The sequence below is a fragment of the Puntigrus tetrazona genome, unplaced genomic scaffold (genome assembly GCF_018831695.1).
Source record: "Puntigrus tetrazona isolate hp1 unplaced genomic scaffold, ASM1883169v1 S000000400, whole genome shotgun sequence".
NCBI classification, from domain to species: Eukaryota; Metazoa; Chordata; class Actinopteri; order Cypriniformes; family Cyprinidae; genus Puntigrus; species Puntigrus tetrazona.
In genome coordinates this window covers 47501-72500 of record NW_025048053.1, presented here as the reverse complement: position 1 = coordinate 72500, position 25000 = coordinate 47501, and the positions used below count along the sequence as shown (strand labels likewise).

Sequence of the window (25000 nt, the reverse complement as noted above, 5' to 3'; positions counted from 1 at the left end):
ATATATATATATATATATATATATACTTAGCAATATAAAGTAAATATATACACACACACTCAAATTTGAAGTGTCTCTTCTGAAACTTGTACACTCAAAACCTTTTTTTTCTTATAGGAGAAGCATCTGTGAAGGAGACATTAGTAAACTCTTAACCTGTCTGAGAAACACACCTGAGATATCCCTGAGATTTCTACTTCTCTTTTCTATGGGTTCAGACAAACACAGTCTTTCAGTCCTGTTGAATCGTGGGTGATATTGTCACACTGCGTTTGCTCAAATAAATCAAACCTGGGGTTCAATGTTTCTATCAGAGCCGGTTAGGCTCAGAGCAGCATAAATAGCCTATTTTAGTATTTAGGGCAGCGGCACGCTACATATGTGCGTCAGAAGACTCTGACATGGCCACTGAGATGAGAAGAGTCGACGCTTGACCTGTGCTCATTACTGAGAGCCAAACGCTGGGGAGGACAGCCGGAAGAAGCTCTGTAACCGGAGTGTGTGTAGAATTCAAACCAGCTCGGGCCCTTATATCATGGAGCAGGGACAAAGGTATGTATGATCGATTGCAGAGTGTTTCTCTAAAAGCTTTCTAAAGCCCCGAGCCGCCGGATCCGAACGTCAGGAATCAGAGAGAGAAAAAACACAGAGACGAGAGGAAAAACACCAGGAAAAGGTCTCTGTGTTTAAGTTGGAGTGGAGACGACACTCACAGCTGTGTAATGAAACACAGGAAGTTTTATAAAAAACAATACTTATTCATATACACACACACACACACACACACACACACACATATATATATATATATATACACATACACACACACACACACACACACACACACACACACATATATATATACATATACACGTCTATGCTAAACAAATAGATATAGTAATCAATATGATAAAAACGACAGCTCATTTCTATGTTCTGCCACAAAATGACTTTTTATTAAGTACGGAAAGCACATACTCTCTCTCTCTCTCTCTCTCTCTCTCCCTCAGAGAGTCAAACACATAGCTACTCCGACCACTTTACCTATATATACCACACATTACAGAAACAAAAGCGATTTGTTATTTGACAGCACTAGTGCACAGAAAGATAACGCGCGTGTCTGTATTTAAATGCAACTTTACATATAGAAATAAAAAAATAAATACGGAATAATGTTTGATGGCCAACTAACTACATACAACACCTGAGATTAAACCCAATTGGTCAAAGCCCACAAGTGTTTTTCCGCTATGGCCACTGTTGTCAATTTCACGCAAGTGAATTCTTATGTTTTTTTTTCCTCCCCGTTTCCATTAAAACTGAATTACCCATCCTAACGACCTCTTATACGGCCCTCATTAAAGAGTAATAGTCTCATTCTGAATAAGCTCCGTCTCTGCTCAGCTGTCACCATGAATAAAGCAGAAGTCGGACGTTCACTGCACTTCTTCTGACCTGGAGAGGACGAAGCGGTTCCTCCGAAACGAATAAAGTGATTAGGGTTAATCAGGGGTCGTTGATGAGGGCAGACGAGCAGCGCTCTGACACTCATTTAAATCATCGTTTCATCATAATATAACACCTGCAGCAGCGCCACAAACCATCAGCGACATTCCCTGAGAAACACACTATATAATGACCGCAATGCTTTAGCAGCTTTATTGGCCTACACCAAATTGTCCAGTGAGAAAATTCTATTTTTTCCAGAATTTACAGTATATATATATATTAATATTAAGTACTTTATTATATATATATATATATATATATATATATATATATATATATATATATATATATATATATATATATATATATATATATATATATTTACTTTTTTATATATATATATATATATATATATATATATATATATATATATATTTACTTTTTTATATATATATATATATATATATACTTTTTATTATATATATATATATATATATATATATATATATATATATATATATATATATATATATATGATAAAATATTTAAGAATAAAATGCGGTGTGAAAATGTGTGGTCAGTCTTATTCATAACAGTATAATAAAGTACTTATTAATATATAAACATAATATTAATTATTATATTAATTGTATTCATATTATATTTTTATCTCAAATAAATGCTATTCTTTTTAACTTTCTATTCATCGAAGAATCCTGACTACATCCTAATAAAAGGTTTACATCAAATATGAAGCAGCACACCTGTTTTTTACAGTCAGTTTCTGAAGCAGTACATCAGTTTATTATTATGATCTTTTCTGTTCTTTTAAATTGTAATAATATTTGACTAATTTTTATTGTACTTTTTGACCAAATAAACGCAGCACTGGTGAGCGAAACGCTTTTTTTACGTGCAGTTCAAGTAAACATTTGATTTGTCACATCCACTCAGTGAAAAATGAAAGAAACGTATAACCGACTAACATGATGAAAGAAAGCAGAAAATCGCCCTTAAACAAGTTCTGCAAAGCAAACTCTGAAGAAGAGCCGACGTCTGTCTAATGAACTGGCCAGAATCTCATCAATTATTTAGCGCGTCTCCACCTGCAAGAGCCGAGGGACAAAAGCTAGTTTAGAGCGGGACGGGATCAGCAGAAACGCCTGATGAAAGTAGAAGCGACTTTTATAACGTTGATTGTAGAGCATCTGATGAAGCTAATGCAACACAAATAGATCTGGAAAGCTGCCACCTGACTCCAGAGAAAAACAGAAAGGTAACAAGAGGATATGAAGTGAAATAACTCCTTTTTTTGGTTAATTGCATCTGCTGAGTTCATCTGAAAGGATTATAATTAGAATTTCATACCGATCTAATTTGCTCTTTTTTCACGCTGATTGCAGATCTAAATGCCAGACTGCTTAATCTGCATGTTGAAAGCCAAACATGAGAAAGAGTAAATTACAGTTATTATAATTTGGCCATGCGCTAAAATGCAGCTTTCGTGCAGCACAACGTGAAATACACAACAGCGGTAAATCATTTAAGTAAAAAAAAAAAAAAACATTAGAAAGAAAGAAAAGAAAAAGAACAAAGAAAATGGAAAATAATTAATTAAATTAAGAAAATAATAATACTCTCTCTTTTTATACATTAAAATTACAGAGCAATTCAATTAATTCAATAAAACAAATTATGTACATATATATTGTACATATATATATATATATATATATATATATAACATCAATAAATAAATATAATACAATATATAAATGTATGTATATGTAAATATATACTGTATGTGTTTTAATACATAATAAATAAAGACAATACAAACACTATAAACATTATGTATATATAGAAAAAGTTTTATTTATTTTTTTATTTTATATATTTATTTTATTTATTATTTATTCACTTTTATTATTTGCGGTAAATCGTTAAATCGACAGCACTAAATATAATTTTGCACTGACATAAACTCACGTGGTTTATATGTTTAGCTCAAAAATATATTTTTACAATTTATAGATAAAAGCACTGCTGTGTATATTTGTAATTAAATATCTAAAACGAATTACATGCAGTTAAAAATAAATAAATAAAAACGTATTTGTAATGTGCATGTTTATTTGTTATTTATTATTTATCTATTTAAAAAATTCGACATATTAAAAATGCACGCTTTTCATGTAATGCAAAAGGAAACGCTGTGCGTCTGTAACAGTTGTATTCTTTTGCTTTAATATACAGTGGCTGTTAGATCCTGCGGATAACATCTAAAATTGGTAGCGGCCATCACCAGAAACACAATCACATTTGCATTCTAATTAAACCCTGCGCACAGTATTCATATCTATGTATTTATCTGCGACGTGGCGAGGAACAATTATACCTGCTGATAGACTAACAGCCGCCGATTTAAACGACAGCTAATGACACCGACTCAGAGGAAGGTTTCAGAGAAACCCAGTGCTCTTCACAGCGAGAGCCGCCGGCGCTCTGGGAATTAGCACAAGCTGCCGTATAAATGAGAATGCTTCGCTTATTTATCCCATGATTCAAAGAGCTTTGCTCCGACATCCCGGCAGGTTCGGGCAATGAAATACAGCGTGTAATCCAGCCTGTGATTGGAGGCATTCGAACGGGAAAAAAACACCACAAATGGACGTCTCGCAAATTCATTATTGCTCTAATAATGGTGTTTGGACTTGAATGCAGCCGTCCGGGGCTTACGATGTTTACAAGTTATCAAGAGACTGATTAACTGGATAGCTGGAAAATGGGGTCTGTGTATAATATGATAAGAGCCGGTGATCTTCTGGACGCTCTTCAGTGTGCTTCTGTAGGGTTTTTCACCTTCAACAGGTGGAAATGGTGCATCTGATCGCTTAAAGTAAAGTAAAGTGAGGAATCGTTCATGTCTGGAGGACAAACATGGCTAATTCTTCCACAACACACAGAAATTATATCTATCTATGCAAGCGCTACCGAATCCAAGCCGTAAAAACATACAGTCTGATTCCCAAACAAATGACTCTTTTGAGTCACTTCTTTCAACTGAATCAAAGCACATGAATCATTTAGAATTGAATGGTTACTCCACCCCAAAATTAATATTCGTTCTTCATGTCCCATGGGGTTAGGTATCGTTTGAATTTGATCAATTTTGATTCTGCTTATTGATTCCCAGTTTCGATTTCAATAAAAAACGTATTTTAAAAAATCTAAAAAAAACTTTAAAAGTCATCGAATATTTATTCTGTGTCTTTTTGAAAAGCATTCAGCTAAATATTTTGAAAAATCCGCAGGCTAAAGAGCAATTAAGAGGAATGGACACAGTCCGGGCTGCACTTAAATCATTTTAAATCTAATAAAAATGCGAACGCCGGACTCATTCGGCACAATCGAAAGGCGAATACCTGGTTATCTGAAATTTGGAATAGGTTCTCGATACCCAGCCCTATACGGTCTCATTGACTGCCAAGCAAATTACACTGTCAAGGTTTAGCAAAGTATAAAAAAGACATTGCCATAATAGTCCAGCTGCCATCAGTGGCTTCGCCTGCCTTTTATGAAGCGACGAGAGCACTTTTTCTGCACAGAGAAAACCAAAATAACCTGTATCTGAGTCATTATAGCTTAACCGAAAGCACCCAACTGCTGTTTGATTGATATCAATTCGGTTTCGCAAATCAACTCTTTATATGTGAACATCTGTGGAATGAGCAGAACTGTAGCTTTAGGAAGTCAGAGGATCGCCATTCACTGGAAATCATTTCATGAAATGAATTAGGCTGAATGTTATCCTCACACAGCTTCACATCTACGTGTTTTCATAGACGGTAGGTTTGTTCTGTAGCTCACGGTGTACATAGACGAACTTTTTTAATCAGTTTTGCGTTTGTTAACACTATATGTTTAGGGTTGGGTTCGGTGTAGGGCATATTTCCAACATGATAGAGCATTAACTTTTAGCAACAGGATATATTTTGGATATATTTTAATTCTGAACCGCTGCAATACATGCAATAAACATACTAAAACGTGCCAGGGTTTACGTATTGAACCTGTGTTTTAGCGCAGGAAGGGCACAGAGTATAACTGTAAACAAAGCAGCTGCGCTTAAACACTACTTTAAATGCATTATACAGAGGAAAACACCACCTCCACTTCTTTAAAAGCAGTCGGCTCCCCTTAGAGATATACATCAACTAAACCTCCCCAACAGCTCGTTTAACATATCAAGCAACTCCAATCATCACATGTTTTTATTGATTTTCAACCGGCTCAGGTTGCATCACTACATCCCCAGAATAAGAGTATATCAATGATACTAAAAACCAAAGCAGCTAGGAAGGGAGTCAAACCTGAACGAGTTTGACAATTCGCGTTTATGGGTGAACGGTGTATTTCGAGCTAATTTCTTAAATGTTGAAAAGTCGAATGCATCTTTGTTGGAAGTAAATGCTATTTGATGTACGAGGGTTTCGGGATTCAAACCGTAAGTGTGCGTTGAGCTCATCCACACACCAGCCCGGAGGAATCTCAGACTATTTGTTATTTTCCGCAAGCTTCCAACTTTTACGTGCCACCCGGTTTGACCTTTAGTCCGAGTCCTATACGGCGCTGCTTTAAGATTTCTATTGATTTTCTGAAATCGCACATGGTTCTGATAGAGCCACAAATATCTTGGCATTTAATTTAGCCTGAAGTACTTACAGAAGAAGACAAACATCTAGTGTCTAGACAATGACCCCGTTCGTGGAGTGATGGCTGATGGGACGTCTGGGTCCCAGGGATGGGAATCGTAGGGAATTTAGCGATTATGGGACCGATTCCTCAAATCGATTTTCATTCTTAAACAATAATTTCAACATTTGTGAATAAGGAGCACGGTTATAATTGCCTCCTCTTTTTGTCAGGTTTCAGCAAATGATTTCACAGATATGATCCAGAAAACCCAACAGAAGTTACCTGAAAAGTAATTTGAATTAACTAGGTTTACACTGTATCTCGTCAAAATGAATAAAAGATGAGTTTACACTGACTTTATAATGTTGCACATAAATGTAGTTGCAATTGATCAAAGCTAAATAATATGCATTGCAATAATATAACGCTAAGGTTATTTTAAAATAGTTTCATTCATATTTTGAATGGTTAGTTTTACATTTTCTGTTTTAATTTTTATTAATGACGAATGGTTTGAGATTCCTTCTGGATCAGGTCAACACACTTACGGTAAAGACGAGAAGAGTTCAAAGCACACACAGAAAGAAATAACAGTGGCTTTTATTGTTTCTATTTATCTATATACGCTGTTTTTCATGCACCTGCAAATTTAGAGATTTTTGTCTTTTTTTTCAGGCATCCAAACATTCAAAATTTAAGTGTTTTTTACAGCACTTTCATCTATTTCCGTCTTCTATTACAATACATATCCTTAAAGGCTGTTTTCTCAAAATTTCCACTTCAGCAGCACTCACACACACACCGAAGTTTGATTGCTATCTGTATTCTGCAGGTTTTCACCGAGAGATTCGGTTATACATACCTTGCCTGATTTTATTCAACATACAAAAAAAACTAAAGCAAAAACTATTTTATTTCCTGGCATGACTTTGATGGCTTTTTTATGGAGTGATAAAATTATTATTTAGACGATGCCTCATTACAAAAAAAAATCATTCTTACTGTAATCAGTCAGTAAGGATGGATGTTAATATTTTTGGCTTTTTCGACTCTGAAGAGTGCACCAAAGACCACAGCTTTGAGTGTGTGTGAACTCTCTCTTTAAAATTCAAGACTTTGCAAACCAGAAGCCCTTCTCTCTCTCTCACAGAGTCCGGGGTGTTGTGTTGGTTTTATTCAGAGCTTGATGTCAGTCTCTAGCGGGCAGGTGAGCGGATGAGGCGACTGCAGCCTCTATGTTTTTTCTCTGCGGCCTTTAAGCAGAAACATCAGACCGGGCGCCGCAGTCTTTGAAGCGCTGCTCTCAGAGCCTCCTACACTGTGTGTGTGTGTGTGTGTGTGTGTGTGTGCTTGTTTGTTTGTTCACAGGCGCGCGTGTGCGTGTGCATCGTACCTTTGAAGGCTATTTTCCACGAGGAACAACAATTACACTTCCACCTACTCCGGTCATTAATGCTGTCGTTCCTGGAGGAAACATGTTTGCACTTAAAAACTGCGCTGCTGCGGCTTTAATGGGCTGAAACGATTCTTTAAGCTCTTGAAGCGCGAGGCGGGCCCTTCTTTGAGCTCAGCTGTAATGTGGTCACCTGTCAGCCTCGAGAGGGATGCGTTCACTGATACGCCGAATGCCACGACACAAGCGCCGCTAATGCGATAAAACCGCCGAATCTGAATGACGCTGACGAGCTGCCTCAAACCATGCCAGATGCTCAGTCATCAGACGTGACGTGACCCACGAGGCTTTGCACGGAAAAAATTGGCTAGAATGACCTGCAAGTTGCATTTTCAATGAATTATCAACATGTCACACACTGTATGTTCTTTCTGCCACTGTAGACTGTTAGAGACACACACACACAATTCCTTTCTATAGACTTCTCTTACTTTTATATTGACCAAACCTACCCCTAAACCCACCCCTTACAGAAAAACACCTTTTACTATTTTGAGTATGTTTTTCTCTTGTGGGGACCGCAGTCCATTTATATATTTAAATATAAATATATTTGCAAAAAGAAAAACACTCTTATTGAGATGCGCAATAAAAAACCTATTTATATTTGAAAATTATTTTTTTAATTAGTTTAATTAAATTAGTTTTTTGCGCATGAACTCTTCACTCACTCTTCAAATATAAAACAAATGTTTTTAAAAATATTAATAATAACATTAAAAATGTCTCTATAATTTGCTAAAATGTAAACTAGAATCAAAGGCAAGACATGAAACAAAAATAGAATGTAATTTAAAATATGAACAAAAACTATATCATCGATCTAACATAGAATCTACTGATCTAAAATAAAACTGGTTAAAAAACAGCACGCTTTACTTTTTTTATAGCATTAAAGTAACGTAAAAAGTATTTTTTATTAATATTTTGAATCAGCTTTTTTTCTGTTTTTGTCAAAAGCTTTAGCAAAGCGGGTTACGTTTTTGTCATTTACAAGATTTAAAATATATTCAAATGAGTAATGTTGTATTTTTTTAACCAGAAATAAAGCTTTTATTTTTATTTTAATAGTTATTTAATTTTTTTAATTTGTTTAATTTCAGAATTAGTTCAGTTTAGATTATTTCAATAGTGCTTTAAACTACAGATATCCTTTCCAAGCAGCTCCACGGTAATACTTTTAGTTTTATTATCCTGGTGAACTCTCCACATAGAAAAGAACCAGCGGGATAAAGGGATGTATAAGAAACCAATCAATCAGATTAGCGGGTGAATATAAAATGATTGATACCACATCAACAGACAGCGTCGATAAAAACAAAGCACAACATTTTCCTCTGGCTTAACTCTGGCTGATGATAAAATGATGATCTGCCCATGTAAAAGTAATTATTTCACAAAACAGCTGAATTTAGAGTTCTGCTCATGCATATCTAGTTCAAATGATACCGATCACCTCAAACTAAACATGTGCTACAGGGTTAGCTTTTGATTAAGTTTCTTTTTTTTACTTCAGACGCGATAATTGGATAACTGGAAGACTGATTTCCTGATAACACGAAAACTACAAATGCGAACGGTTTCCCGAGAATCGCCCCGGCAGCCATCGACATCGGCCATCACGAGGACTAGGTGCGAATGATGAATGGAGACCGGAGGTGTTGGATTACCGTCTCTGCGGTTGAGTTTGGCGAAGCCCGGCCCGTGACTGTTGGACAGCTCTGTTGAACTGGTGAAGGACGACTGAGGCAGGGAAGAAACCAGCGGAGAATCGCAGCTCTCTGCGGACACACAGAAACACACATCAGAACCATACCGGTGCTCCTCAAACAAAACATATCTGCGGAACAACTGTGTTCGTCATTGATAATAATCAGAAATGTTAATCAGTATAATCAAGATGATTCCTGAAGCACCGTGTGACACTGTAATGATGGTGAAAAATCCAGCAGCGGTTCACAAAAATAAATCACAGCTTACAATATATTCACAAAGAAGACAGCTGTTTGAAATATTAATAATATAACACAATTTTACTGCTTTTTTTGTTTTAATCAAACAAACGCAGGAGAGCACAGAACGTACAGTAAGTACCGCACAGGACCCTCAGGAACATTAGCCTTTCTATTCCAGCTGAATCGACAGTAAATGAACTTATATAAGACATATTATACAATAAATCTGATGCAAAACTAATTAATAAATCATACTGGGAAGGGGGAGGGAAGAAAAGAATGAAAGACTTTTACAAGGTTAAAAAATCTCGTTGGCACTGCGAAAAGCAGGGACAAAAAATTAAAGGCAAAATAGACAATAATGATAATCATAATAGCATTAATAACAGACAATAATAAAAAACTAAAAATAAATAATAGAGATGCAAGAAAAATATTCTTATTTGTATTCTGTAGTTCTGTCAAATGATGAATCACGTGTTATTTTTATACATTAAATATACTTATAATCTGAACTATATGAATATAGACAAAATATCAAAATATACACTGTATATGTATGCATTTACACATACATAATAAATACACAGAGAACGCACACATAAAATATGCGCAAACGATAACTTCGGATGGAATTAATAGTTTGACGGGACTAGAATCTTAATGGGCTTAAAATCCATCAAAAAACAACACATTTGACTTCCATTATATGGCATTTCTGAATGAAATATGTAATTAAACAAAAAACTAGGACAGAAAAATGGAAAAGACATGAATAGTGAAAGTGAAATGTGGAAATAATTGTTCGCATTAGCTGAAAAACAAAGAGAGGAGAGATACTAATACTAATTTACTTAAATAACACGTATAGCACTATATATATATATAAGTGGAGGATGTATTAAAAATGGCCTGTTGACTCGAGTGCCAGCGAGACATGCAGCTCCTGCACATTAGCGCTGAAATTGGGGCACTTGAAGATGTTTTTAAAGCCCATCCAGCTTTACGTTTATTATTCAACTTCATAAGAAATTCAAGCTTGTTTAAAATGCTTTTACCTACAGAAAAAAAAAAAAAAAGCTGACCCATTTCTCTCCACATGAAACCCACGGTCAGGTGACCCGATTTCAATAAAAGCCAGCGTTTTATTTCTATATGTGAGAGCGCGTTAAAGCCGACTTATTTAAAGCGAAAGCGGCGTGTTGCGTGAGATATTCTCTACATTATTCCTCTAGTTTTATTGCAAATGGCTCTTGTTTGCTTTCCCACGGGAGTACAATAACGCTTTCTATTACTTTTATGGTAATAGTTATTCCCAGAGTGTGTACTGAATAATATACATCAAGAACATAATTGTCCTGGTTTGTATAATCAGCTTCTGAGGCTATATATATATATATATATATATATATATATATCAATGAGTTCAATGTATAAAACACTGTGACTGTGAGCGGGCGCTTGAACTGCAATCATCTTCTCTCTAATTTATCATTCTGAAGTCATATTCGGCGTCTCATTTTCATATCAGAGAGTCGTACGGTGAAAGCTCTGGGCCCTTTGATGGGGTTTGCAGTTGCGATGCTGTCATTTTTGCTAAAAATACGTCCTTCTGGACCCGTTTAGTGAGAAAACGGGATTGGAGATCATTTCGGAGCTATGATAAAAAAAAAAACCCAAAAAATTAATAAATGAGTAATTAGACAGAAAATAAATACAAATATTTAAAACTAAATTAACATAACGCTTCAATATAAATGAGAGAACGCTCACTGCGCCCAGGGTGGGATTAGCTTTATTAAAATGAAGTTATTCCTCATTACCACCGAGATTTATGATCTTTGTTAACTATAGGCTCGGTTTAACAACACAAACCCTATATATATATATATATATATATATATATATATATATATATATATATATATATATATATATAGATGTTATTGCATCATTCATTCATAAACTAGCCTGTATCTCTGTATCTTCACTGGTGTCTAAGAATCTGTTATTTATGGTACTACTGCCCACTGACTTTTACTGTTATACAATTTATGAGCCTTTAATTTATGACCATATTTAAACCCACACACAGAGGTCAGGAACACCCCCTCCTGATCATGACTCAGCCAGCGTGATTACCTGCATCTGATTCATTCTTCAGATCAGATCACAATAAAACACATTCATTTCCACGTCTCATATAGGCTCACAGCACGCTTTCATCTGAGAAGGGCTCCGTGCATTAAGATGCTTCTGAGAGAAAAAGCATGACTTTGGTCTAAAAGGGCGCTTTAGTGTTGGTGAGTTTTTTACTGCTGACTTCTACTGGTTTATAAAATGTTGTGGTCCCGCTGGCCTATAGGCATGTGTGTGTTTCGGTGCTTTCAAACATCTTAGCGCACCTTTAAAAAACTGCACATTTGAAGCTGATGCAAAGTTCAGCGAAAACAGTTGCATTTGTTAAAATATTTTTACTACTAAAAATAACTGTTTTCTATTTTAATGCAATTTCTAACATAATTTGTTCTTGTGGTTTCAAAGAGAATTTTCTTGCATCAATACTCCTGTCACGTTCTGATCTATCCATCTATATATATATCTCTACCTATATATCTATATCTATATCTATCTATATATATATATATATATATATATATATTTCTATATATATATATATATATATATATATATATATATATATATATATATATATATCTTTTATTTCTCTCTCTCTCTCTCTCTCTCTCTCTCTCTCTCTATATATATATATATATATATATATATATATATATATATATATCTATCTATCTATCTATATCTATATCTATCTCTCTCTATCTATATATATCTTTCTGTATTTATATATATATCTATATATATGCACACACATACATATGCACACATAAAAATAAAAGCATTAATAAAATAAAATATTACATACTAACATAAAACAATCTAAAAACAATCTAATATGTACAAAGAAAAGACAATAACGAAAGGAGCATCATTAAATACATTATAATTATATTATTATACATAATTATATAAAATCTCACGCATATCAAAATGAAAAACAATAATACATAATTATATAAAACCAAAAAAAAAAAGTAAAAATATATAAAATAAAAATGAAAAACATATATATATATATTAGTATTCATAACAAAACAAAAATTAAGCTCTATATAGCGTGTATGTATAAAATGCATAAAAGACACGAACTGCGAGCAGACGCCTGAACTCGATTACTGCAATCATCTTCTCTCTAATACATCATTCTGAAGTCATATTTCAGAGGAACAGCGTCTCATTTTCATATCACAGTACTGTATGGTGAAAGCTCTGGGCCCTGTGACAGCTCGGCAGTCGTGATTTTGTCATTTTTTCTAAAATGTGTGTCCTTCTGGCTCTTTTCTTTCCCCCCTGTTTTCAGAGAGGAAAACAGAACTGGAGACCGTTTGAGCCGCTGATCGATAGAAAGACCGTTCGTCCCGCTGCCGCCGATTGTGGAGAAGATCCTGACGCAGTACGGAGGCTCGGTTCAGTCACGCTCCAATCACAGCGTAATGGACGACTAGCTGACTTCAAACGGACCTGGTCTGCAGAAAGCAGCTCAGCTACTCTTTACAACATTAGCGCAACCCTTTTTTTACTGCTGTCGCTTTCCCAAATCAACGATTCGACGATATGTTACGTGTTTATAAATGAGCATATATTAAAATGATTTCTGAAGGATCGTGTGCCGCTGAAGCTGCAGAAAATTCAGCTTCGATCACAGGAATAAATTACAGCAACATCGAAAATAGATATTTTACATTGCAATAATATTTCACCATTTGTACTGCATTTATTCTATTTAAATAAAATCAGCTTTCTTGAGCAGAAGACACATACAAACAAATTATTATCATTATTTTTAGTCTTTTTAGCTGCTCTATTTTTCGTCCTGGAGCCGACGAGACAAGAGGCGCGCAGATCCGCTTGCAGACTTATATCGAAAAACTCAGACAACAGCAAAGAGAATGATCCAAAACGAGTGTGGGTCAGTCGACAGCTAACACAACTAAAGAGGAGATCCAGAGACGAGAGCAATAGAGGTACAAGAAGAACACAGGAAAGGCAGGAGAGGCAAAACTAGGACTAGTCTAGGAAAACCAGGACTGGGCTCCACAGTGTAGCTATCGCCACGTGCTGGACGATACTTAAATACTGCGTGTAACGTGATTCAGGTGAGCATGTGATGTGTGACAGCTGTGTGAGCGCTATCAGTGCGCTGTGAGAAGAACTGGAGAGTGAAGGACAATCCACGGATCACATACACAGACAGACATGGTACGACATGCAGTGAAATGCTTTTTTACAACCGTCCGGCGTCTAAGAACTTAAGAAAGGGAAAAGGAAAAAGAAAGAAGAAAAAGTGCAGGCATTATAAATAAGAGATTAAACGGAATAGGAGACAACTTTTAAGAAATATATAAAGAGTATATAAGTGAAGAAAAAAAAAAAGATTTTATATATATATATATATATATATATATATATATATATATATATATATATAATATATAAAAATATATAAAGAAATATATATAAAGGATAAGTGAACTTATTATACAATAAAACAATATCATGTGCAAAAACCAAGGGATAAGAACAAATACAGATCATCGGAGAAAAACTAAAATATATTATGTATTATTAAATATTAAATATATTTTTAATGTATAAACGGTTTCAAAAGCAAATACTACATGAAATGGTGAATATATATTTTTATTAATTCTTTCTATTATTTCCTTTTTAAAAGTGTTTTTTATTATAATGTTTTTGTCAATAAAACCAATTTCATTTATTCTATACAAAAATATATGGAAGCCTATTTATAGCATAAAAAATAATAATAATAATAATTTTATCTCAATTCTGAGATTCTTGCAACTCACGTAGATGCAAACTTTGCAAGACTTCAAAACCATGAGAAAGACAGGTTTACTGTACCTTCTTTCATTTTATTCAGACTTTCACAACCTAGTTTTAGTTTTTCTAGATTAAAAAGACTTCTCAAACTGCTTGAATCAGAAATCTCAGGATCAACTTTTAATTTCTCCGATTCTCTCCACACTCCACACAGCTTTATCTACAGCACATAACTCAATGTCAATTCTCTCTTTCGGCTTTATTTCTCTTAATAAGCCTCTGTAAAACTCAAGAATAAGCACAGCTCTGAAAGAGCGACACCTGAGCAATGAAACATCCACAAACTGAACCGAAACGCTCTCCTCAAATGAATCGATTTTTCCCGAAACCCTCCTGGAGTTTATAATGCAGAAGGAAATGAGCACAGGACGCCAGAGAGGCGTTTTTGATTGATAGGAAGGCATAACGTCCTGACAGAATCACGAAGGCCACGCTCATCTCCGCTCTGCTTTTACAATTTGCTCGCCGGTTCCAGAAACACCTCCAAATGTAAATGACGCCGGGAGAGCGGCGCTAATGACGCTAATTCATCACACGCACGGCCCGCGCCGTGATAAAACCTCACAGCGTTTAATATCACTTTTACATATTCAGACTTATCTGAGGACGCAGAAACGAAGTGACAAGCCAACAATCACCTCATTTCTCTCGCAACAGCTGCTGAGGGCCTATTAAACCGTTTCACACAGTCAGAGAAGAGTTGAACCTCAAAAAGCGAGAGATGAAAACAACAGACACTGACGATTCACAACACACTAATACGGGTTCATCTAAGTCGCTGAACAATGCAACGTGATAAAAACAAAAAAACAAACAAAACAAAAACGGGGGCACTCGTTTCAATACTACTACTAACGCCAATACATTAAATATTTATATTTAAAAATAATAAATGCTAAAAAGATAAAATTAAACACACATGAATAAATGCACAAAAATATATAAAACAAAGTTAAATATATATATATATATAAAAAAAAATTAAAAATAAAAAAATAAATATATATATATATATATATACACACACACACACATATATATATATTATATAATAACAACAATACATAAAACATATATAACTAAAACAAATAAATGTGAAACAAAGACATAAAAGTAAATAAAATTAAATCATAACAAAATAAACTGTTATTTACAACAAATAAAACCCTTTAAAATAATTATAAATGTCAATAAACAAAAATATATTAAACTAAATTATAAGTAAATAAATTACATATTAAAAAACAAGTGAAAATTATTATAATAATAATTAAAAAAGACATTCTCATACAATGTTTCACAATTCAATCCATTCCAGGTTGATAAAAACAGTTTTGCTCATTCAATAGCCGCTTTTACTAAGAAATGTGTTCAATTATGGAATTAATATGTGTTGTATATGCTGCTTGGTGCTGACATGTTTGGGTTGAGGCAGAGTTTGTGAATGTGCATCTATAACACGAGCAGATTGTACATGTGTGAGCGCATCTGTTTTTGCGCTGGCCTCTTGTTCTCTGCATGCAAGCCAATTCATTCATTGCTCTACACAATCATTAACAATGTTTCCGTATACAGCTCGTGGTTTTGCATTGATTGGGCGGGAGCTAGTAACCGCTTCAGCCAATAGCAAGCATTCGGATAGGTTTCTGTGTCCAATAATTGGTAAAACAGAACAAGTGATGAGCTCTTCAGAGACTTCCCTCAATGACTGCATCTCCATCTTTTCATATTGATTCTGACAAGCCACTTCATGCAATCAGCAGCACTCTAAATGCAAATAAATCTAGATTTTTACATTTTCAACATTCATGTCATGCACATGCGGTGCAACGTGGGACTGAAGGAATTCATATATAACATATTTTTTTCTTATAATATATATATATAAATAAAAGCAAAAAATGAAAATAAAATAAAAATTAAATTAAACAAAAATAATAATAGTAACAAAATAAAATAAAAATATGAAAAAAATAAAAATATGAAATAACAAATAAATGTAAACAAATACAAACAACCAAATAAAAACATATTATTAATATTAAAAATATTAATACATTATATTACATTTATAATGCATAATACATACAACTATAATATAATAATAATTATAATTGTTATAGTAAATAAATAAATCTAATAATTTTAAAATAAATATATAATAAATAAATAACGCATTTAAGCAGAAGGCTTTAGATCAAAACGTACAATTTTAAAATCTTGAAAATTCAGAGCACACCAGTTTCAGTACTTCTCGAATCTCATGGTAGCGTGACCAAAAGTGACTCGCATGCTGGTTTGTGGAGATCTCACCGAGCATTACGCTGCTAACCTCCTCCAAAGCCCCGCGTGTCTGAGACCCGCCAGAGCTCTGCAACGATCTGATGGGTGGCTACATCCAATCTGCCCACATTATTTATTCAAACTTACACAGAAACTACTGAGCAAACTCCCCGAGCAGCACACTGTCAGCGACTGCGCATCTGCCTTTGATCCGAGCCTTTATCTCAGGTAAACACACCTGACAGCCGGGCCACGACGCAGCTGAAGGCTGCACACAACTGCTCCGTTTAACAATGCAGAACAATTAAGGAAAAATGTCATGATGACAGATTCTCTTCTAAGACACGGGAGAAGCACAATGCGGGTAGAGACATCAGAAAACATCAGCGGCCATCAGATTAACTCAAAGCAACGTTATCTAACAAGGTGTGCATGAGCGTCAAGGCGCATCCCGTGACGACCAGCCATACATAATACATAAATACAGCAGAGAGGCATGCATTTTATATGGAGACGTGCTCGGATGCCGCAACGTGCATGAAACAAACATCAATTACATGCATATGAGACGACGCATTTCATGTTTTATGACTCTGTCTGTATCGATGCATTGTTTTCATGCTTCTGTGACATTTTGTTTTTCAGCATCAAAACTGCTTTGATATCACTGCTGGGAAGAACTTGAGATTCACTGAGATGCCTTCCATCTGCTTCTTAATTCCTTCTGCTGTGCAACGGATAATACTAGTTCATATTGTTAAATGGCGCTGCTAGTTCACAAAAGAGTCCACTAGCAAAAAAATAATAAAGTGCACCACAGATGAAGTATGCAGTGGATATTAGTGCCACTTAAAGATGAATCAAACTTTTTGCTTACATAATATATGTGTATGTGTGCTGTGTATATTTATTATGTATATATAAATACACACATACGGTAAATAAATTTTTTATTTTATTTTGGAATGCCATTTATTGTTTGACAGTACTAATAAATATCAATTTATTGTTTTCTACGCATCCATAATGATTTTTAAAACTAAAATTATATTATATATATATATATATATAAATTACACAAACAAAATATCAAATGCAGCATGGATAGTCTATTACAACATTAATTTGAACAATAAATAAATACTGATATTTAAAGCAAACAACATTAAAATGCATTATGATTAATTCATATTATTAATCCCAGTACAATTAATTTCATCCAAAATAAAAGTTGTTTACATAATATGTGTGCGTACAGTGTGTATATATATATTGTAAATACAAACACACGCATTATATAGATTTAAAAATATATATTATGTTTATCTGAGTGCTCATGCATCCAAAATAAAAGTTTGTGTATGTGTGTGTAAGTACTGTATATTTTTTATCTATAAATAGAAATATATAAATAGAAACACATGCATGTATATATTTAAGACAAAATATGTTATGTTTATATATTAAATACATGTAATAGCATAAGAATATGATTATATAAATGTATATACATTTAAATATATTTTTATATAAATATATAAATGCATGTCTACGTATTTAGAAACGAAAACTTTTATTTTGTATGCATGCATAATGCATTCCATGGTTTATTATTCCGTCCATATGAACGTATTATTATGTGACATTTTTTTCTAGCATCAAAACTGCTTTGATATAATTACTGTGAGAAACTTCTTCACCGAGACGTTTTCCATCTGCTCCATAATTCCCTCTGCTATGCAGTACATATGAAGTATGCAACGAATAAATATTAATTGACGCTGCGGTACAAGTTAACAAAGAGAATTGCTTTGTAACTTAATATACGTAGGTGTGTGTTGAGCTCAGCGGCGCTTTAACCTGTTTTATGGTCCGGCAGGTCGGAAATTTCCCCGCGCCGCTGCATACAACTCTTTCTGACTCAAAAGCCAGTCAGACACGGCCTGAAACTCTACACAGAAATTCACATTTGTGCAGCATTCATAATTCAGCACTAGCTGAGATTATCATAAGCTGATCCGCGGGTGGTAGTATGTGTTTTTGGGTTTTATCCGGACGCCTGAGACTGTGTGACTTCTGAAAGCCTTCCCGATCAAATGCGTGGCGTTAAGTCATTTTCTTCTGGATCTACCGCTCGCTTGCTTCATGCTATTTTTAAACCAAAATGCTGCGAAGAAAGTCACATGATACTGGAAATACATGCTTAAAGGGCCCTCATTGGGTCTGTGCGGCACTTTAGATTTACAAAATACAATCAACCCTTTTCTTTTTCCCTGTATAGAGAGCAGGCTAGTTGTCACAGAGTCTTTATCCCAGTAAGGAGCAGGTTTTAAGTGAAAGCAATTGTATAAAAAGTAACTGAGAGCTTGGACCACGTATTATTTTTTGTTGTTTAGGATGACAGGTTGAGGCAAGTTGTCACAATAGCATTAGAGCAGCTGTAACTGATTACATGTAATCTGAAGTAAACTAATTTATGTTATTTGTAATGAAGAGCGGAACATATTTTCTTTATTTCTGTATTTTTGTATACAGTACAGATAATCTAGTAATCTAAAATGAATCAAAAAGTTATCTACAGTTTTCATCATGACATTTTTAATCATTAGCAGACTAGAACTTGAGTCAAATACATTTAAATTTACATTTATAATATTATTTCATCTGATATATTGTATATATTTTATTTAAATAGCATCATATTTTGTATTATGTTTACATCTTGCTGAGTATCAATTAAATTGACTATAATAATATTTCACATTTTCTTAGAATGTTTCAAATAAATGCTGTTCATATTATTTAATCAGATATATTGTCTTTATTTTGGCTAAATTAAACACTTTAATTAAATATATTATTTCAAATGAATATATAAATAATTTTAGATTATTTATTTAGACATAGTAGCCAAATTTTAATATTTAAATATCATAAGTTATATTTTTTCTTAAATTTTTTGCTAAATAGCTATCAAATAGACTATAATGCATTTTAGAATGACTTTTACAATACAATTACATATACATTAAATTACAATTTTTATTACTATTACCGAAATTACTATATAGTATGTGTGTGTATACACACACACACACACACACATATATATATATATATATATATATATATATATATATATATATATATACAAAGTACATTAATACAATAAGCACGTTGCATAAGTATTCATACCTTAATTAAACATTGAACTGAAGTATGTTTACAGTCCTTTTGTTTGATGCTGCAAGCTTGTGTCAATTATCTGCCACTCTTCTCCTCTGAAGATCTGTCAGGGTGGATGGGGGCAGATGCACATGTTCAGGTTTCTCCAGATATATGATTGGGTTTCAATCCCAGGCTGTGTCTGGGCCGCTCAAGGACATTCACAGAGTTGTCTATAAAGCACTCTTGCTGTGCGCTTAGGGTCATTGCTCTGTTCGAAGGTGAACCTTCTGCCCAGTCTGAGCTTCTGAGTGCTCTGGACTGGGTTTTCCTTTAAAGCTATCTCTATATTTTGCTGGACTGAGGGTCCTTCTGCTTTGATGAGTCCTCAGTCCCTGCTGCTGAAAAACAGCCCCACAGACTCCAGCACACTTTCCTTTGAAATGATCCTCTTCAGGTGATGAGCAGAGCTGGTTTCATTCAAACACAATGCTTAGAATCGAGGTTCATCAGACCAGAGGATCTTCTCTCTCAGAGTCTTAGAGTCCTTTAGGTGCTTTTTTTTTTTTTTGCCAATTCAAAGTGTTTTTCCTGTGTCTTTATTGAGGAGAGATTGAGTCTTGCCACACCACCATAAAGCCCAAAGTGTTGCATGATGTTTGTCCTTCTGTAGATATCTCCACATCGCGATCATGAAGCTCAACTAGATTGACCATCAGGTTCTTGGTCACCACGATATCCAAAGATCTTCTCCACCCGTTGCTCAGTTTGGCCAGATCTAGGAAGAGTCCTGGTTGTTTTTAAACTTCTTACATTAATTTTCTGACATGCTGAATTTAGGTTTTCATTAGTTGTCAGTTACAATCATCAAAATGAAAAGAAATAAACATTCGAAATATATCAGCCTGTGTGTAATGAATGAATAAAATATCCAAGTTTCACTTTTTGAATAGAATAGTGAAATAAATAAAAACTTTTTGGTGATATTCTAATTATATGACCTGGATAATAATGAGTAGAAATTGACTTGCGCAACTACAGTAGAAAATAAATAAATAACTGATTAGGCTAAAAAGTGTGACAACTCGCCCCCAGCATCCACCATTGAAGACTGCAACTCGTTTGATTTTTTTAGTATTTCATGTAGCTCTTCAGATCAATGTTTTGGTTTCTCTGACTTTAAAGCACCAGGCTGTTTTTGTTCTAAACACCTAGAGAAGGAGAAGTTGAAAGGTTCTCCAGTGACATCAATCTGGTTCGAAATAGAACCCATATTTTTAAACGTATCATTTCTAAAAATCCATAGAGCGAGTGGAAAATAAAGCCCAAACTACTTCTACACACTCGTGTTCTGGTCCTCCAGGGACGTGTTTCATCTCGTGTTGTTTTATCTGCATACTAAGGAGCGCGACTCCTAAAATCAAGCCGTTTGATTCTTGCAGGGGTCTGTAAGCTTGAGAAGCCCTTATTATAAACGATAATCCCTGGCAGGAGGATCTGTGTGATGAATGCAGAGTTTCTTAATGGACGGACACCCTCGGAGGGGAAATCACATTAAACATAAATTTTCTTGACATGCGTGTTGTAATTGCTTGTTTTAACTACTAATGAGCTGCTGTCGTGAAGACCAGTGATATACGAGTCCTCATCTGAGCGAAGTGACATCGGCAGCGTAGTAAACATGAGTCAGGCGCTCCGCTGGGAGCCAGACTACAATGAAATTCAACAAACCGGCTGTATGCAAATAAACAAACACACAATACACTACTGCATGTGGGAGCATGGCTACGCTCCCGATGAATACTAGCCTCCGACTGAGTACGCTTTGTGCTACCTTCTATTGTTTTTAAAAGAACTGAAACAGTACAAATGATAAATGATAAATATTAATGCCGCTACATTGACTGAAAATGTCAGGTACAGTATCATCTCGGAAATAAATTATTACCTATTCTTTAAGCCAGCAAATAAATAATATCATATGATGTAAAATAAATAAATATATATATATATATATATATATATATATATATATATATATATATATATATATATATATATATATATAATAAAATACATTAATTAAAATAAACAAATATGATTATTAATGTTCAAGCTAAATTAATGTATTTTTTATTTATATTATAGAGAGAGAAGAAGAGTAAATAATGCAAATGTGTCACATCTCTGGACTCTTTGTTTATGTTTTTGTCCCGTGCCATGTGCTCCCTGTGCCCTGCCTTCCCTCCGTGTTAATTATGTTATTGTCATCAGCTGTGTCTAATCAATTACCCCGTGTATTTAAGTCCTGTCTTTTCAGTTCTGTTGGCCCGAGCGTCAAGGTCCCTACCCAATGTCCCTACCTGTGTTTATCCTGCCTGCCTGTTCGACCGACCTGCCTGCCTGCCTGCCTGTCTGTATATCTTTTATTTTACCATTCTGGAATTAAACCCCTTTATTTTCATTGAATCTCGTTGTGTGCTCTCGTGCTTACCACACCACCGTGACAGAACGCTCGGACCTTAAAGAAGTAAATAGCGGCGTATTTTCCCCCTTATTTTTTGTTTTTTTTTTTTTTTTGCCATGTTTGCCCAGTTTAAAGACCCAAACTTCTCATCCGCCTGCTGGAGCAGGGGATTGCTCTCGAGGACTACACCGAACTGTTCCTCGAACTGGCCAACGACTCCCGCTACCCGGACTGCTCTCTGCTCGAACTCTATTTCCGCGGACTTAACACCTCCAGCCAAGCGCAGCTGTCCGGGAGCGGTCCTCGAGAGAGCCTCGCCCGCGCCGTCGAGTGGGTGCTGGTGTCCTGCAAATCAACCATGATGGTTGCGCCTGAGGACAACGACACCAGCCCCACTCCAGATCCAGAGCCCAACTCATCCCTTCACCGCATGGTCGAGCCCCAGCCTGAGCCCACTGCTGACACGGCGGAGTCGAGCGTGACCACGGACCCATCGTCACGAGAGCGACAGAGCCGTGGGCGTAACAGGACCCGAGCCGTGATCGTCAGACCAGGTGCGCGAGCCAGCAACGGAGCTCCTCAGCGGTGGAGACAGCCGACTCAAGAGGAGCGCGGAGGAGCTCCGCCCACTACACATCGGCTGAGGATGAGCTGATCATCCACCTGGGGCTGCTGGATCTGCAAAGGGAGCTGGATGATGTAGACTTGGACTTGGACTTAGACTGGGCACCTCCCCTGTATCCTGAGTTCCTGTTCCTGCTCAGCTACCCAGTAAGCCCGCTGGTTCCGCCCAGCCGTCCCGTTAGCCCGCTGGTTCCGCCCAGCCGTCCCGCTAGCTCGCGCTGGTTCCGCCCAGCCGTCCCCGTTAGCTCGCTGGTTCCGCCCAGCCGCCCCGCTAGCTCGCTGGTTCCGCCCAGCCTTCCCGTTAGCTCGCTGGTTCCGCCCAGCCGCCCCGCTAGCTCGCTGGTTCCGCCCAGCCGCCCCGTTAGCTCGCTGGTTCCGCCCAGCCGCCCCCGTTAGCTCGCTGGTTCCGCCCAGCCGTCCCGCTAGCTCGCTGGTTCCGCCCAGCCGTCCCGCTTCCTGTGCCCGCGCACGCGGCGCTCTGTCCGCTTCCTGTGCCCGCGCCACGCGCGCTTCTGTCCCGCTCAGTGCCCGCGCCACGCGGGCGCTGTCCTGCTCCAGTGCCCGCGCCCGCGCGCTTGTCCCCGTTCCAGTGCTCGCGCACGCGCGCTCTGTCCCGTTTCCAGTGCCCGCGCCCGCGCGCTTCTGTCCGTTCCAGTGCCCGCGCCCGTGGCGCTCTGTCCCGTTTCCAGTGCCCGCGCCCGTGCGCTCTGTCCTGTTCCAGTGCCCGCGCTCGCGCGCTCCGGCCCTGTTCCCAGTGCCCGCGCCCGTGCGCTCCGTCCCGTTCCAGTGCCCGCGCCTCGGCGCGCTCCTGTCCTGTTCCTGTGCCCGCGCCCGTGCGCTCCGTCCCGCTTCCTGTGCCCGCGCCCTGTCGCGCTCCTCCAGTGCCGCCTCAAGTTTTCCCACCCCTCCCACCCTTGCCACACCACGCCGATGGATCCCAGCAGCCCCCGCGCTCATCCTCAGCTCACCATCCGAGCTCGCCACGGGTCTGCCGGTCTCCATCGCCGCCGAGGGTGAAGGATCCTCGCCTCGCCGTCCTGCCTCCGAGACCCAGACTCCTCCTCGGCTCAGACCCGCCGGCTCCCCTGGGCTCTAGCTCCTCCTCTACACCGTGGTCCGTCAGTCCACCAGCTCCACCAGGCTCCATCGTCCCTCCGGCTCCGCCTTGGTCTGTCGTCGACCATCCGTCGCCTGCGGATTCCTCTCCTCCGGCCGCGCTCGTCACTCCATCCCACCGGCTCTGTCAGGCTCCTCCTTCCTCCGGCTTCACCTCAGTCCTCAGTCGCTCTGGCTCCGCGCGTCCTTCCCGTCCCCCGTCTCCGCATCAGTCGCCAAAGCCTGCGGCGTCGCCTTGGACCTCCAGCGCCTCGACGTCACCCTGGCTCTTCGGCTCTCCGTCTCCACCTCAGTCTCCTGCTCCGCCGCCGTCGGTCGGCCCCATGGAGAAGATGGCTGCTCCTCCTCCATGGCTCCTCCCTCCGTCGGCTCCACCTTGGACCACCATAACTGGGCTCTGGATCTCCTCCTGCTCCGGACTCCTATCTCCTTCCTGGCTCCTCCCTCCGTCGGCTCCACCTTGGACCACCATAACTGGGCTCTGGATCTCCTCCTGCTCCGGACTCCTCCTGTCTCCTCCCTGGCTCCTCCCTCCGTCTACACCTCCTTGGACCCTTCTGCCTTCTGCCTGCCCACTCCTGGGGATCCGTCCTCCACCACAACCTCCTCCCAAGACCCGGTATCCCCAAATCTTAGTCATTTTGGTTTTTGTTTGTTTTTGTTTGTTACCCTTTAGGTGCGAGGACGCACCTTCCGGGAGGGGGGGGTAATGTCACATCTCTGGACTCTTTGTTTATGTTTTTGTCCCGTGCCATGTGCTCCCTGTGCCCTGCCTTCCCTCCGTGTTAATTATGTTATTGTCAT

The 25000-nt window shown here is 37.5% G+C and overlaps 1 pseudogene; it reads right to left on the bottom strand.

The window, feature by feature from the left end:
• The window catches only part of LOC122333862, a 97650-nt pseudogene that overhangs the window by 59552 nt on the left and 13098 nt on the right, over positions 1-25000 (bottom strand).